Raw genomic sequence first — 15,625 nt, 5'->3', positions numbered from 1 at the left:
TAACATAAAATCTTTTAACCAGCTAAACCCTCCGATGTAACAATAAGTGCAGTAAATGAAAATAAAAATAGTCCAGTGTGTGTATACACGCAACGACTCATTTGTACATCGAACATGAAACAAAAAATAAAACGTATCACCACTAGATACACTATATTCATATCAGCTAATAACTGCTGGTATACAGAAAAATAAGCTCAAAATGAGTTAAAATACATTAGCAATATCAATTTGTTCACTCTCCTCAAGTTCATGTGTTAATATAGTAAATATAATACTGTAAGATTGTTGTGTCAGTGTGGGTAAAAAAAATTTAATTACTCTTCTATGAGAATTGACCCTGTACTTATTGATTTGTTAGCAAAGGGCAACACCTTTGTTCCCAGTAGACCTTCAAATTTAGTGCAACTTGTTTTTGATCTGAAGCTGTTTGTGAGAAAGTTTAGCTGGTTAAAAGATTTTATGTTATTTTTAAGATTCTTGAATGTTATATAACGAAGTGACTAAAGACATTGTTTTTTAGTGTCTTTTTGATACGTACAATATGTCAGCTGATGGTGGTCATGTGATGTGAGTTCCATCTATTTAAACTTGTAATTAATTCACTTGTATGAATCTGATGAAGTTGCCGTATTTACGACAATGAAAAGCGCTTTATTCTGTCAATAAACAGGTTAACTGCAATCGTGTCCTGCCTCAACTGTTGGATATTTTGTGATTTTAGTTTTATTAGTTTGTTGTGGTCCTTGTTTGTTCCTTATGGTGTCTGGATTATCCAACAGTCCGGCGAGCCTGAACCTGTTCGCTTCACAACAATTACAGTCTGAATCGTTGAACCTTACTTCTCATTTAAATGCAATGAACCAGCGCATGGACTTACTCTCCTCTCGTTTAGATAAAGTGGATTCTTCTTTATCACAACAACGTCCTGGCCAGAACGGACACGTGTATGGCACCAACGATGCGCAAATGAATGTGAGCCCTACAACACGAGTGGGGCAATGTACATCTGGACCTTGTTTATCCACTTCTTCTGTTGTTACTAATTCCCACAACATGGTTGGCACTCAAGAAACTGTCGGAGACCAAATTCCAGCAGTTCAAAGAACACCATAAATCTTTTGTACATCGGCACCCAGATGAATTTAGAACTGGGTGCAATCAGAGAACAGGGCTTATTGGTGCTCCAGCCTTCAATAACTGGATTATAAATACTTCCAACTTGGCGTTTGGGAATGGCCCCATTCAGGAGCGACTGGCTAGTTCTTCTTCAAACCAACAGGTCATAAGATTCATTAAATCGAATCCTTGTTGATCGAATAAAGTTATTAATTCTAGATGGAAAGGTGAATCCGCTATGAGCCCAGTGGGGTTTTAATGAAATCGTAGCCCCTTCGGCACTATATGTTGATCTAAACATCTGTTAAAGTATGTAACTTCAAGCTGAAGTTTCTTTAATTTTAACAGTTTGGCATCAAACAGTTTCAATTTGTCACAAAGTGATTCATTTTAGCTAAGTGTTTGAGCATGCCCAGTGTGACTGTCTGTACTTCTAAAGTGACTTCAGACCACACCTCCCTGTACTCCAGTTCATGATTTTGTGTGTTACAGACTATACCTCTCAACTATCCAGAGTTTTGACTCATAGTTTTGGTTTGTTCCTCATAACATTTGTGGTTTTCTGGCAAATCACTTGGATGAACTTAGGACTGACATCTCTAAATAGTGACATACATTTGAGTTTCTGACTACAAATCCTTCAGAAAAATGTCTGTTGAAGCAAACCCTGTTATTTTAGCAGCCGTAAAAGTTTATGAGAGCAGTATTTAAGATATGCCCCTATTTGTGGGCCTTTGACCACCCCCCCCCATTTTGTTGGGCTTTGAACAGATTGCTTGCACTAAGAGGTTGAGAGGTATGTTACAGACATTGACATCTGTCCCTGTTTCTGTAGTATTGCACGTCACTCAATATGTCAACGGCATTCTCCAGCTGTCTGCGGTACTTAATATGTGACTGAGGTTCATAATGTTACACCATACACAGACTGACTGTATGTGAAAACACCAACATAATAATACCTCACATACAACAGATGCGCCTACTTCCAGATTAGAAGCATCATTACCATCACCCATGCTAACTTCTCTAGTCCGCTGAGCAACACAGGTTGCCAGACAGAATGGAGTCATTCATCACACAATCAACAGCATAAATATGTACGTTGTTATTCTTGCGTTACATGTGACATACAATGTGTGATCAAGTTCTATGTTACAGCCTTGAGATTGCCTGGCCTGCTGATGCACCATTGCTTATATGGGAACACTGCTGTGTTGGGGTAAGGGAACAACAGCACATGATCTGCTGGAATAGACAATAGTCCAAATTTCATGTGACCCCACTGTTCAACATCTCCCTTGACTGATGTAGTGAATATTCACACCATGAGCCCTAGTCATTATTAGGGAACACATACTACTGGACTGCATATCTGTAGTACCATGTGGATGTTACTTGTGTCCACATAGCCCACTATATTTCCTTGCATAAATGCAGCAGATTCATACATATGATACCATATTATAGTAATCCTTACAAGTAGTGTGTAGGTTACAGACATACTTTGCTAATGCAGCAGTTGACAGGACTGTAGTTCAGAGCTGACTCTGTGTGATGCAAGCAATACACAGCCAATACATGGATAGATACAGGTTGTGTGGGTTGTCTGGCATCAACAATTTTACTATATGTATGTGAGTACGAGTAATGTATCAGTCCCTAGGGCCCTAGGTTGTCAGTGAATGTGCTATGCATTGTCTCTCAGCCAAAGTCTGGGCATACTGGCCATGCTTACGTCTGTCTACAGGGACATCATCAAGGGGGGTTCCTCCTCCGAGTCCTTCTGTGACCGTGGCTGTGGTGATGTAGGCACTGGTGGGGGCTGTGTATACCATCCCTTTGCTTATCCTGCTGCAGCTGTTTCCACAGGATAATATTGTGTAGCATGGCACATACTGTGAACATATGTGCACATCTGGCTGGAGAGTATTGTAGTGCTCCACCAGATATATCAAGGCACTGGAACTGTGACTTCAGCAGCCCAAATACACACTCTATGATGTTCCTAGTTTGTGTGTGTGCCTCATTATGGCGTTCTTCTGTGGGTGTGTGTGCATTTCTGATGGGTGTCATCATCCACAGTTGCAGTCCGTAGCCAGCATCCCCCAGTAAATGGCTGTGTGGGATGTCCCTCCCTAGCAAATATCTGGTACAGCTGTGATGTGTGCCAGATATGGGAGTTGTGATAACTGCCAGGGCTGACAGCACACACATTCATGATAATGCTCTGGGCATTGCACATGACTTGGCAGTTGATGGAGTGGTACCCATTGCAGTTGACATAGATTCAACCCTTCTCACTGGGTGGTGACTTGATGTGCACATGAGTGCAATCTATAGCACCCAGTACCTCAGGGTAGTGTGCTACATGGTAGAAGTGTTGCATATTGCTGGACCTCACCTCAGGAGTGAGGGAAAATAAATGTGCCCACTGGCATGTGGTAGGATGGCATCCAGGAACTGGTGGAGTACCCTGGAAGCAGATGCCTGTGAGACCCCCATTATTTATCCAGATGGTCTTTGGAAAGTACCTGTAGCTAGTACTCTAAGGGCTGCACATACCTTTGTTTCCACTGGGATTCGTTCCCCTCTGTTGGCTCTGGGTCTGCGTTGAGAATAGCAGAGCTCAGTGAGTTCTTGTAGTATGTCACTGTCCACCCTGTAGTTGTCTACAATCCCCAGCTCATGTAGCTCCTGGTAGGTTACCCTGGGCCTGAACACTCTTCTCCATCTCTGTCTAGGCCTACTGTCAGCAGCAGCAGCAGCACTGATTTCAGCATGTAGCACATACAGATGTAGTAGACCTGCAGCAGCCCCTAGCATTCTTTCAGTTAAAATTCCCAGGTCTATACTCCAATGGTGCAGAATATGGGGGGACGTTCAGATTGTAGGGTGTACGCATACTTTATAGTGCTCTATAGTGCTCTGCTCTAGGTGCTGACTGTGTGATTGGCTATCTATGATGCATTCCACCTGCCTAGTATATCATTAACATCATTTAATGGCCCTAGTTTAAGTTAAACAGAGGTCAAAACTAATTAATATGTCATTGGCTTTTAGATACAATCAACACTGTAGCGCTACGCAAACATGCAGCCTGTAGGTAAACAAAGCTCAGCAGTCAGTGTACACACCCTCCTAGACTTCCACACTCAGCATGGTGGTATACCATGCAAACATCCTGAAACACGCTGCCCATAGCTAAACAAAGTATAGAAGTGAGTGCACACAACACCCGCAAGGATACACTAAGCACGGTGGTGGACAGCATAAGCAGTCACAGCTATGCTGAAATAAGCTTAGACGTCATTGGACACATCCTCCCCTGATATCAGCTACCTCTTCTGTAAACACCTACATGGTTCTCTGCCTACACAAAGGGGATATGCGGACACAATTACTCCTTTGTGCTATTCAGTAACTCCACCTCATTTGCATATGGATCTCTGCTCACAGCCTGGAAACTACATGCTTCAAAGCCCTACAACATTAGCAACAGCACCAATGCACCATTGCAGATACTCCACGCAGGGTCCTGCTACACATTTCTGTTACATAATATTAATTTTATTTTTTCCATTTTTTTTTGTTTTTTTATAAAGCATATTTGCGCACTGCAGTATATCACGCAAACATGCTCAGATAATTAAAAATATATTTAATTTAACCTGTTTCCTTTAAGTTTTCAGACACACAGAGGATAGTTTCACTCATATCTGTATGTGGTATGCCATTTCTGTCCATCTATCTACATTTTTACAGACCCCTTTTGCCTGTCTATATTCTTGTACATGGAATATTTCTGTGTAAACTATGGACACTGACATGGGGTCTGCAAAGCTGCCTATCTGCTTGCTGGATCACTCTACCTGCCTCATTTGCATGGGATTCACCTTCTTAAGAGGTGATTTGCACACCATGGAGGTTTCTGTGTTGGCGTGCTAGTGCATGCCGCTCAGCAGCACTTACTAAATCTAAAAATGTTCATAGTCATGTTAGCAACATGCCGCAATACCTACACAGGAAAAAAATGTGTAGGCTTTATTAAATTCTCCTTATTGCTTTTCTTTATTTGTCTGAGTCTGGCGATCAATGTTCTTGTCAATATTTACTGTGATCTGAAATCTATGGTTTACTATAATATATATTCAATGTTTTCATGTTCTTTTATTATTTATTACTAAATATATTTAAAACTGTTATTGTGGCTAGTCCCTGTAGAAAATAGCTAACATTTGGAATTACATATATTAATTTGGTAACACTGTGTGGGCTACTACAGAAGGCTTAGCTGTCTTGGTCAACTACTATCATTTATTAGTTATATTACTATTGCACACTATAATTGTACATCCTTTGTTAAGGGCCTTAGAGTAGCTGATTGTGGAGTGTCTGTTGGTGGAGACAACTACCTTATACTATGGGCAGAAAGGGGCACAGCAGGTAAATCTGCACCATATTTTCCCAGTGTGTGTGCGTGTGTGTGTGTGTGTGTGTGTGTGTGTGTGTGTGTGTGTGTGTGTGTGTGTGTGTGTGTGTGTGTGTGTGTGTGTGTGTGTGTGTGTGTGTGTATGTGTGTGTGTGTGTGTGTGTGTGTGTGTGTGTGTGTGTGTGTGTGTGTGTGTGTGTGTGTGTGTGTGTGTGTGTAAAAATCAAATCTCACAGTGTGTATGTCAGCTACTTGGGGCAGGGTCACAAAGCACTAGGTTTACAGAGAGGGTGCTGGAAGACATGGCTTGGACACTCGGCTGAGAACCTAACTCTACAGCTGCACTAGCGTGAAGTCTTATTGGGGACCTGGAGGGAGACAGACACAGAGACATCCAGTCTCCGGGCTGAGTGTGATCCCTGTGTGCTCTTAAGGGAAATTGTACTTAATGCAGAGAGGTCTGCATCTGGAAATACTAAGGGTATCCATTTGTATTCTAAGTGCACTTCCCTCTCTAGTGTTAGTGGTGAGGATTCAGGCTCCTTTATTACAGGCCCAGCATGGGGACATCACATATTGGTGGCCATCACATATTTGTAGCAGTGGTGTGCATCACAAGGACAACTTTAACAACACTTATATTCTTTTGATAATATCCCTGTTTAATCAGCCAAATAACACATCGAAACAAAGATGCAAAGAAATGCCCATGACATTGCATTTCAGTTAGTTAAGCTGACAGAAGGGGAATATGCTTAGAAAATAAAGACAAAAATAGCTGGCAGTGTTTGCAACCTTACATTAATATGGTGTGGGCTATTATTAACCTAAATATGTTGCCAATATCACATCCATGTAGACATATTCAAGCAAATGAGAAAGGAACATTTTCTGATCTTTCTACTGCTGGTCATGTAATCTGATGGTCTTCTAAGTTAGATCTGCATGGTATGTACATTTTCTTATTACTACTCTAAACCTGTGTTGCTGGCAAAGAGGGATAAGAAACACAACTGAGTGTGCATTATTATTGTACTGAATTTAAGGTTCAAATCCAGATAGTGTACTGTTTGAGAGAGTTAAAGCAGATTTTCTGAGCATATGATCAGGCTGTAACACTCATTGAGTAAGGAAACCTCACAGTCTTACATTTTCATTATTAATCCCTGATGTTTGCTCCTATTGACATTTTTTTTCTTTTATCAGGTTCATCATTTGCACATTTTTTGGCAAAGGACAGTTTGGACTGGCAGTGCTTCATGGTAGTGAATGAAAGTCCACTACCCAAGGTACAGGCTGAGACATTTAGTTTGGAATGCCACCATTAATGCATTTTTAGAGTGACAGAGGTGTGCTTTGCTGCAGCACTCTGTACAACAGTAAGTGAAGGAATTCTAGATTTCACCCAAGCATCTCTGTAGTACATGGAGTAAATGCAGTGAGTTGAAAGAAACATGATAGCTGATGCAGGGTTTGAATGCAGATAGTTTTAGTTTTAATTAGATACACAAAATTTATAGAAAATAAATATGTTGTCCATAAAATTCATATGCTAAAGTATGTGTAGAATGTTCCCTACCTTACCTGTAGTTCATGTGAGTTGGGGTGGCAAAGGTGTTGCTGTTGTCTAGTCACCTGTTGCCCTCATTAATAATAGTATAGGTTCATGGGTTCATAGGTGTATACTAGGCTAATGACCACTATAAGCCTTATAAGCCTAACCGTGCTACCCAAATGTAACCTACAAATTTGATTTATATAGGTGGTGATTTACTGACTACTTCTGTCCATCAGAAATATAGCAGCCAGGCCGGGGTGAATTTCCAATTACCAATCCATTGCTCCAAGTTGCAGTTAAAAAGGGAATGGAAGGAACTCTGCTTCACATAGATTGGGAGCCTGTTCCAAAGAATGGGAATTCTCTGAGAAACATATCATTCTCTCCAACATGTCCTATTTATGTCACAAGCAAAATTTAGGTCTTTTAATAAGGTAGTCCTGATGCTGTTTGTTTTGCAGATGTGCAAACAGTTCATCAAAGCAGTGTCCAGGGATACCTTGCATGCTAGGTAAAGTTCACCTCTAAGAAGTCTGTATGATACCGAGTAGAGACAGGGCTTTGAGGAGACCAACACAGGGCATTGTGGTTTCTCCCTGTATTCTTTTTATAAGGAAACTTTGTAAACATTGCAGTTGCTGCATGTGTCTGGTCAGGTACATACTGATGGGAAAATTATACTCTGTGATGGGACTGATGAGGGCTGAGTATAGTGGTATAATGACCTCTCTAAACCTAGATGCCATGCCCTTGTTTATAAGTTGAACAGCTTAGAATGATTTTCTTAATACCTTGGACACATACTGGTCAAAGGCAAGGTTACTATCTACCTTAGTTCCCAGACCAATGACTAGTGTATCAACTTTTAAGGGTGTTTTATTGATGGTGTAGTTACCCAGGGTGGTAGACTTCCCAAAAAATACTATAGTGTATTTCTTGGTTTTGAGTTTTAAACCATTGCTTTGGCACCAAGTGTTTGCCTGTATTAGACCTTTCTGTAGGGTCTTTTCATTTAGGGGTATTCCGTGACGGGTCCTAGTTTGCAATCATATGTGAACTTGGTCAGCCAAAGGCCCTTGACATTGGCTTTGACATCCAAGAAGTAGATGCCAAAGAGGAGTGGGCACAGCACAGAGCCCTGGGGGAATCCACTGGTGACCAGCCTCTTTGTTGAGGTAGTCTCACTGAGTCTAACCACTTGGGTCCTATCAGTGAGCCACCTAGCTATACAGTGTGTTATAAAGGGGTTTATACCTAGGTCCTTAAGTTAGTTGACAATGCCCGGGTGGGGTACTGTATCAAATGCTTTGGCATTTGGTAGGTTGGCAACATGCACCATATTCCCTTCATCCATTGTCTTAGTGACCTTTTCAAAGTCCCCAAATTCAGTAAGCATGACTGTCTTTTGACAAAGCCAAACTGGGATGGATCCAGTGTCTGGAGGTCTCCTATGTCCTTGATAATTCTTTCCATGGCTTTGCAAGAAAAGGCTAGTTAGAATAATGAGTCTGTAGTTTCCAGGATCTGTAGAAGGTCCTTTCTTATGAAGGGGGATGATCATAGGATTCCCTATTATATGATCGAAGATGCATTCTTTTGAATGCATCTTGATCGAACTTGAAAGCATGAAATGGCAAAATAACGAAAGGCATATAAGCGAATTCTTTCCCTGGGAAAGAAATTGCTTGGCCGCCTTCATTATTTTGCAGTTTTTGTCACTGTAGTGCAATCTATAGAGGGGTAATTAAAGTCTCCCATGAGTTGGGTGTTAAGTTGGATGGTAAGTGTCTCCAGTAGGTGCAAGAATGTATTGTGAGCTTTTGGGACATGGAGGGTGGTCTACAGCTGGCTAGGATATGGTATGTTATATACGTGATATATGATATATATATACATATATATATATATATATATATATATATATATGTATATATATATATATATATATATATATATATATATATATATATATATATATAATATGGTATGGTAGGATATGGTATGGTAAGGATATTTTGTCTATGTTGATCTGCACATGGAGGAACTCCAGCGCATCTTGCTTTTTGACCACCCTAGAGGTATCTCGTTATTGCTGTATATTGAGATGCCTGCTCCTTTAGCTCTTTTCTGTGCAGCGACTAGTCTAAAGGTGTGGAAGGCACTGAAACCTTGCACTGCCAAGGTATTCCTTGCTGCTTTAAACCATGTCTTGGTAACTGCACTGAAATCTATATTCTTTTATTTATTTATTTATTTATTATTTATTTGATTTCATTTTACTTTTGTTTACTGGGACAGAGACCTGGGGAGAAAAACTCCAGAGAAAATTACAAAATGTATCTTCTAGTAATTTATAAATTAAAATATCTATATTCTTGAGTGTGAGGAGGGCATGGAGGGACTGTGTTTTTTTTTTTTTGTTTAGGCTCTTGGAATTGAGCAGTAACACCTTGAGGTTCATTTGAGTTGATTGTTCTATGCTGGTATGTTTTTTAATTTGGCATTGCCTAAAAAAAGGCACTATGGGGATGGATAAAGATTTTAGCCAGTACTCTAAAGCTTAGAGGGAATAGGTGCAGACCATCCTTGGCAAAGCAACATGGTCTGTTAACTATGCCCTCCCAAGTTGACAAATATTGGATCCCCTTAGAAGGATGCCAGAAAGGTAGCCGGTTGTTGCATTCGATCAGTTTTTGTTGATATTGTGGCATCATCCTTGATGATGGTAATATGCTGCTCAATGCTTCGCTCATACCAGCCTAAGACACACATAGTTTGAAAGCTCCATAATGTCTGTTCATATAGTCCGGGAGGGTGCACCTCAGGTCATGTACACCTGCACGGACTATGATGTATTCATACCGGTACCCGTGGTGTAATAACTTGAATGCATGCATGATTTACCAGTTCCTGGGTCAAGATAAGCAACTAACTGTTCTCTTCTCCTTATTCACCCTGGTTAGAGGGGCATCAGGATATCTAACAATGGGGTCCCCTATGACGAGAGTCCTGGGAGGGGCATCAGGATATCTAACAATGGAGTCCCCTATGATGAGAGTCCTGGGAGGGGCATCCGGATATCTAACAATGGAGTCCCCTATGACGAGAGTCCTGGGAAATGAGGCATCAGGATATCTAACAATGGAGTCCCCAATGACGAGAGTCCTGGGAAATGTGTTTGCTTGCCTGAGGTGCTTAGTGCTTGGGTTTCCACTGAGAATGAAAGGATGTGTGCTGTTAGGTGTCATTTTATTCTGAGTGCCTTTGGGCTTGCTGAGCCAATGGGTAGTCTAGATGATTTTTGTTGTTTAGGAAGATTGCTTTTACGTGCCTCAGCATATGTTTGTCTGTGTATGGTTTGTGCACTGTGTGATGTGGGTGTTGTGCGTATGCTTTCAACAAATGGATGTGTAGTTGTATGTGAGAATTTTGCTTCCATTGTCATTGTGTCTGCTTATTTAAGGATTGAGTGGTTGTCGGTAAACATGAGACAATTGCTACATTGTCTCAAAGATGCCCATATCAACAAGCAGACTACAGAAAAGTTTGGAAATTGCATATCCATACTATCCAGTCCTTTGATTTGCGAGCTGCAATAGGGTGGAGTACTGGGGTTAGAAGGCTATTAAGGTGCTTTATTGGAGAATACTATGCTAAACAGTACTACAGTCTACTAACTTTAATGTTTACACCATACTGAATTCAACTAAATCTGTAGATATTACCAACTGACTCCCAAGTAGTTGCTCTAAGCTTGTTGGCGCACAAGATATTTGTGCTATATTGCTGCTTTACAGGGTTCAGTTTTATGAAACGTTCTTTCTATGTGTTTGCTATATATATATCTATATACACACACACACACACACACACACACACACACACACACATATATATATATATATAGATATATATATATATATATATACACACACACACACACACACACACATATATATATATATATATATATATACACCTACACACACACACACACAAACACACACACACACCCACACACACACACACACACACACACACACACACACATATATATATATATATATATATATATATATATATATATATATATACACATATATCTATATTTATGTCCCGTGGTGGTGATGCTGTGGTAGCGTTGTCACCTCACAGTAAGACGCTGTCTGGTTCAATTCTCAGCTAGAGCGTCTTCTGCGTGGAGACATGCGTGAATGGGCGTACCTTCGTTGAAGGTTGTGCATCAGGGCTAGTAATTCGGCACGTAAAAATCATCTACCAATCATTAGCGGACCGGAGTTCCGCTGTGGCGACCCCTAACCAGGAAAAGCCGAAAGACACAACAACACATATATCTATATTTGCCTTTGTCATTTGTGTGCTGCTTGGGAGAGTACTAACATGACTCACAGTTGAAGGGGAAAGGGAAACATTGTATTTCTGTAGTATTCATTAGTGCAAGCACTCCTGGCACCACTGTACGGTAGTTGTAATGAGTGATTGATAATCATCCTCATCATCGTCATCATCATCTATCCCCTTTTCCCATTTTCTACATGGGGTTGAAGTGTCATATCAGCTGTTCCCATCTCTCTTTGTCTCTATTCAATTTCACTCTCCTGCCTTCTTCGACACTCATGCCTGACTTTTGCAGGTCTTCTCTCATACAATCCATCCACCTCTTTGCTGGATTTTCTTGTTTCCTTTTGCCTTCTTGTTATTCCCAAATCTTCTTCACCATATTGTCCTCTGCTTTTCTACACATGTACCCAAACCACCGTGATCTGTTATTTTTTTTACCTTTTCTGCAATTGGAACTACTTTAGTTTCTGCTCTTATGTCCTCATTTCTTCAGCTGTCCCATAATGTGCACCCTACCACCCATCACAAGCACTTCATCTTCATCACCTCTAGTTCCTCAACTGATCACCTTTTACTACCCAGGTGTCCATACCATGCAGTAGTACTGGTCACACCACTGTTTTGTACACTTTATTTTTCAGCTTCTTTGACATTCTGATGTCATATAATACACCTGACTCTCTGTATTTGGCTTGGCTGTATCCCCCCTGATTCTGGCTTTGACCTTCTCATTCAGACTTCCTTTCTCTTCAACCACCGCTCCCAGATACCTGAAGCTGTTAACTTGTTCAACTATTTTTCCTTCTATCTCAATTCTCTGCTTCTTTTAAACTCCACCATTTGTTGCCATTACAACTGTCTTATCTGTTCTCAGTTTCTTACATGTGCCTTCAGTTTTGCATTCAATTACCCTATCCTTTTCTGAAGTTCCTCCTCAGTGTCTGTCTGTAATGCCACATTATCTGCATACAGCATCTTTGTTGATCTGTCCCCTCTGACCTGTTTGCTATTCCAGTCCAGTCACCAGTATGAACAGCAGTGGGCTCAGAGCTGAACCTTGGTACACATCCACTCCCAGTGGGAAACCCTCTGTGAGACCAAACACTGTTCGTAAATGAGTTATTGTGTTGTTGTACATAGCTTGCACTAATTCTATCAGTGTTTCTGGGACTTCAATCCACTGCAGGACTGGCTAAATCAGCTTTTTTTTTTACCTTGTCATTTGCTTTCTCCAAGTCTAGGAATGCACAACTGGATCAACTCTAGCTTTTTTTAGCTATGTCTCACTGCAGACATTAGGTCAGTTGTGCATCCTGATCTGAATCCAAACTGCTCATTTTCCATCTTACTTTCTACTAGTCTGTGTATTCATTTATCAGTCACCCACTCCAGAACTTTCATGCAATGTGGCAGGAGTTTGATACCCCTGTACTGCCCACAGTTGTGAATGTCCTCTTTGTTCTTGAACGCTGGCACTATTATACTTACTCCCCTGTCATCTGGGATACACCTTTCTCTCCATACTGCTAGGACTACCCTCAGGAGCCATTTCTGCCCAACTCACTCAGCATCTTTATCATATATGTTGTGACCTCATCTGAGCCTGCTGCTTTCCCTGGCTTCATTTCCTTGGCTAATGACCATGGATATAGGAATGGTCACAACTGTTGCACATGAGTATAGTCAATTTATTGCCAGCAGTCTGACATGCTGATATGACATTCATTACTAGAGATCCTTTCTTAATTAGCACATTCATTTCACTTGTTTCTGACAATATCTCCTGTGGAAGATGCCGACAATACACAACACTGTGGGATACATTGCATTATAGTGTGGTGCTTGCATCTGTTCTTCTCTGTCTACATGATAACTGTGTCAGGCAGGAATGCCTTAGGCAAGGGTATTACGTATGTCACACATTGTTCCCACATTTGTAGCACCACACACCTATGTATAGGATGCATAATTAGCAAGTAGATTAAACACTACAATTGAAGGTTTTGAGAAAGAGGTAAACATTATGGTCAATGATTTTATGCTGAGAGGATATGGATTCAAATTAATAGAAAATGGTATTTCATCTATAAAACCTGAAAGAGGAAATATTGGTTAACCTTATTTACATTGACATGATTTAGAGATTAAGAATTTTGGGAATTAAAAGGATTCCGAGACAGCGCTATAGTGCAGAAAGGGAATATTTCCTTTTACTGCACTGTAGTGCGATCTTGGAGTTAGTATATTTAAAGAGCGGGGGTGGGGGGTGCAGGGGGGCTTGCCTCCCTGCTTGCAACAGTTAGTTTACCGTTGCATCTCTTTTTTTTTCCATGTCCGCTATTGTCGTGTTCGAAGTTTCAAAACTTCGATCACGTAATAGGAACCCGTCCCTTAGATATGTCACTATGTTTAATAGATGTACACCACAAATAAAAGCTATTATACAGAAGAATTGGGATATTCTTAAATATGACGACAAGATCAACAAAATTAGTGACCATCCACAGTTTACATATAAGAGAGAGAGAAGAACTTGAATCAATATTTATATTATAAAGACCTACACTTAGATGAGAGAAAGAAAAAGAAGCTAAATCCGAAAGCTACTGTACCCTGTTGTAATTGTACTTACTGTAAGTACACAAATCTTTCCAATGAATTTATACATCCCCTTACATCTAAGAAGTTTATATCTCATAGCTTTGCTACATGTAATACACAGACTGTAGTTTATTTAGCCAACTGCATTTCATGCGACTCATTTTATGTGGGAAAAACTAATCACAAGCTTAAAGATGGAATTGCCTCCCATATGTCTGATATACTTAGAAACATTGAAACTAATGCTTTAGCTAAACATATAATGAATAATGAAAATCATCACAGAGTATTAGAACTTATAGTACTAGGTAGGAAAGGTGGTGACTTGATTATTAAGACTGAAATGGAAAAATATAGATGGATTGATTATTTTAGGGTGATTATCCCCCTGGATTAAACAGTATGAATAGCATTAAGTCTCTACTTAAAGAAAAACATGCTTAAGTGTGTTAATTATGTTTTATATTATTTTATTTTCTTTATACAATATATATTGATGTTTAATATAATTGATTTCAGTATTATTATTTTAGGATCTATGTAATTGTTTCTATGTCATGTGGTTGCATATTATGTTAAAATTGGATGGCTTTTAGTATATAAATGAGAATCAGCTTAGCTGTTTTAATTAACACTGAGGAAAAGTCGGATTGACCTGAAAGCTTTGTTGTAAGAAAGAACAATACATTTGGTCTTAGCTTTATTTTTTTCATGTGATTTGCTTGCTTACTTTCAAGTCTGTTTGGTTGTCTGGCAGTCTACTTGGTTTCTAAAACACTGAGATCTCTCAAACTGATTTAAGTGCTGGGATAGATACATGCCAAATGTGACATTATATTCAGTGATTGGCCTAATTAATACAATGCACAGTGGAATGATCACTTTCCTAGATTCTGATGCTTTACTCTTGCTACTAAACTGTGCTATAACAAAGGGCTTCATAACAATAGTTGACAGTTGGTGGTTAAACAACAGCTCATTGTCTACATATGTTCCTAAGTCTCTTATTACTGGGTCAATTTTCAGGGGAGTGTTATTTATGTAAGGGTTGCAGAGGACATCTTGCTTGCTGAAGGATACTGTTATGCACCTTTTGGCATTTAGTTTTAGGCCATGGTTTTGACACTAGCTATATGTTTGTGACCTACCTTCCTGAAAGATCATGGGGTCTTCTGGAGAATTTATGATGGTGCTGAATTTATAGCCATCAGTAAATGTTGTCAGTCATAAATCCTTCACATTTGTCTTGATATCTCAGAAGTAAATGGCAAAAAGGAGTGGCCCAAGGACAAGCCATGGGCTACTCTGCTAGTGACAGATCTCTTGGTAGAGGTAGACCTACCCACCCTCATTTTTGGGGTTCTATTTTTGAGCTGGTTTGATACCTATCAAGTTACATACCAATGTACACTTAGCAGGATGAGTTTATTAAATATGCCTGAATGGGGGATGGTAGGATGGACATGGAGGAGGTCTAGGTCCTTATCCTTCTTAATGTGTCTGAAGGTATCATTTTGTTTTATGGATACAGAGACTCCACTGCCTTTAGTAGC

This window comes from Protopterus annectens, chromosome 14.part0 (genome assembly GCF_019279795.1).
Source record: "Protopterus annectens isolate FY-2018-M chromosome 14.part0, PAN1.0, whole genome shotgun sequence".
In the NCBI taxonomy this organism is placed as follows: domain Eukaryota; kingdom Metazoa; phylum Chordata; order Ceratodontiformes; family Protopteridae; genus Protopterus; species Protopterus annectens.
Note: the sequence above shows the minus strand (reverse complement) of the source record.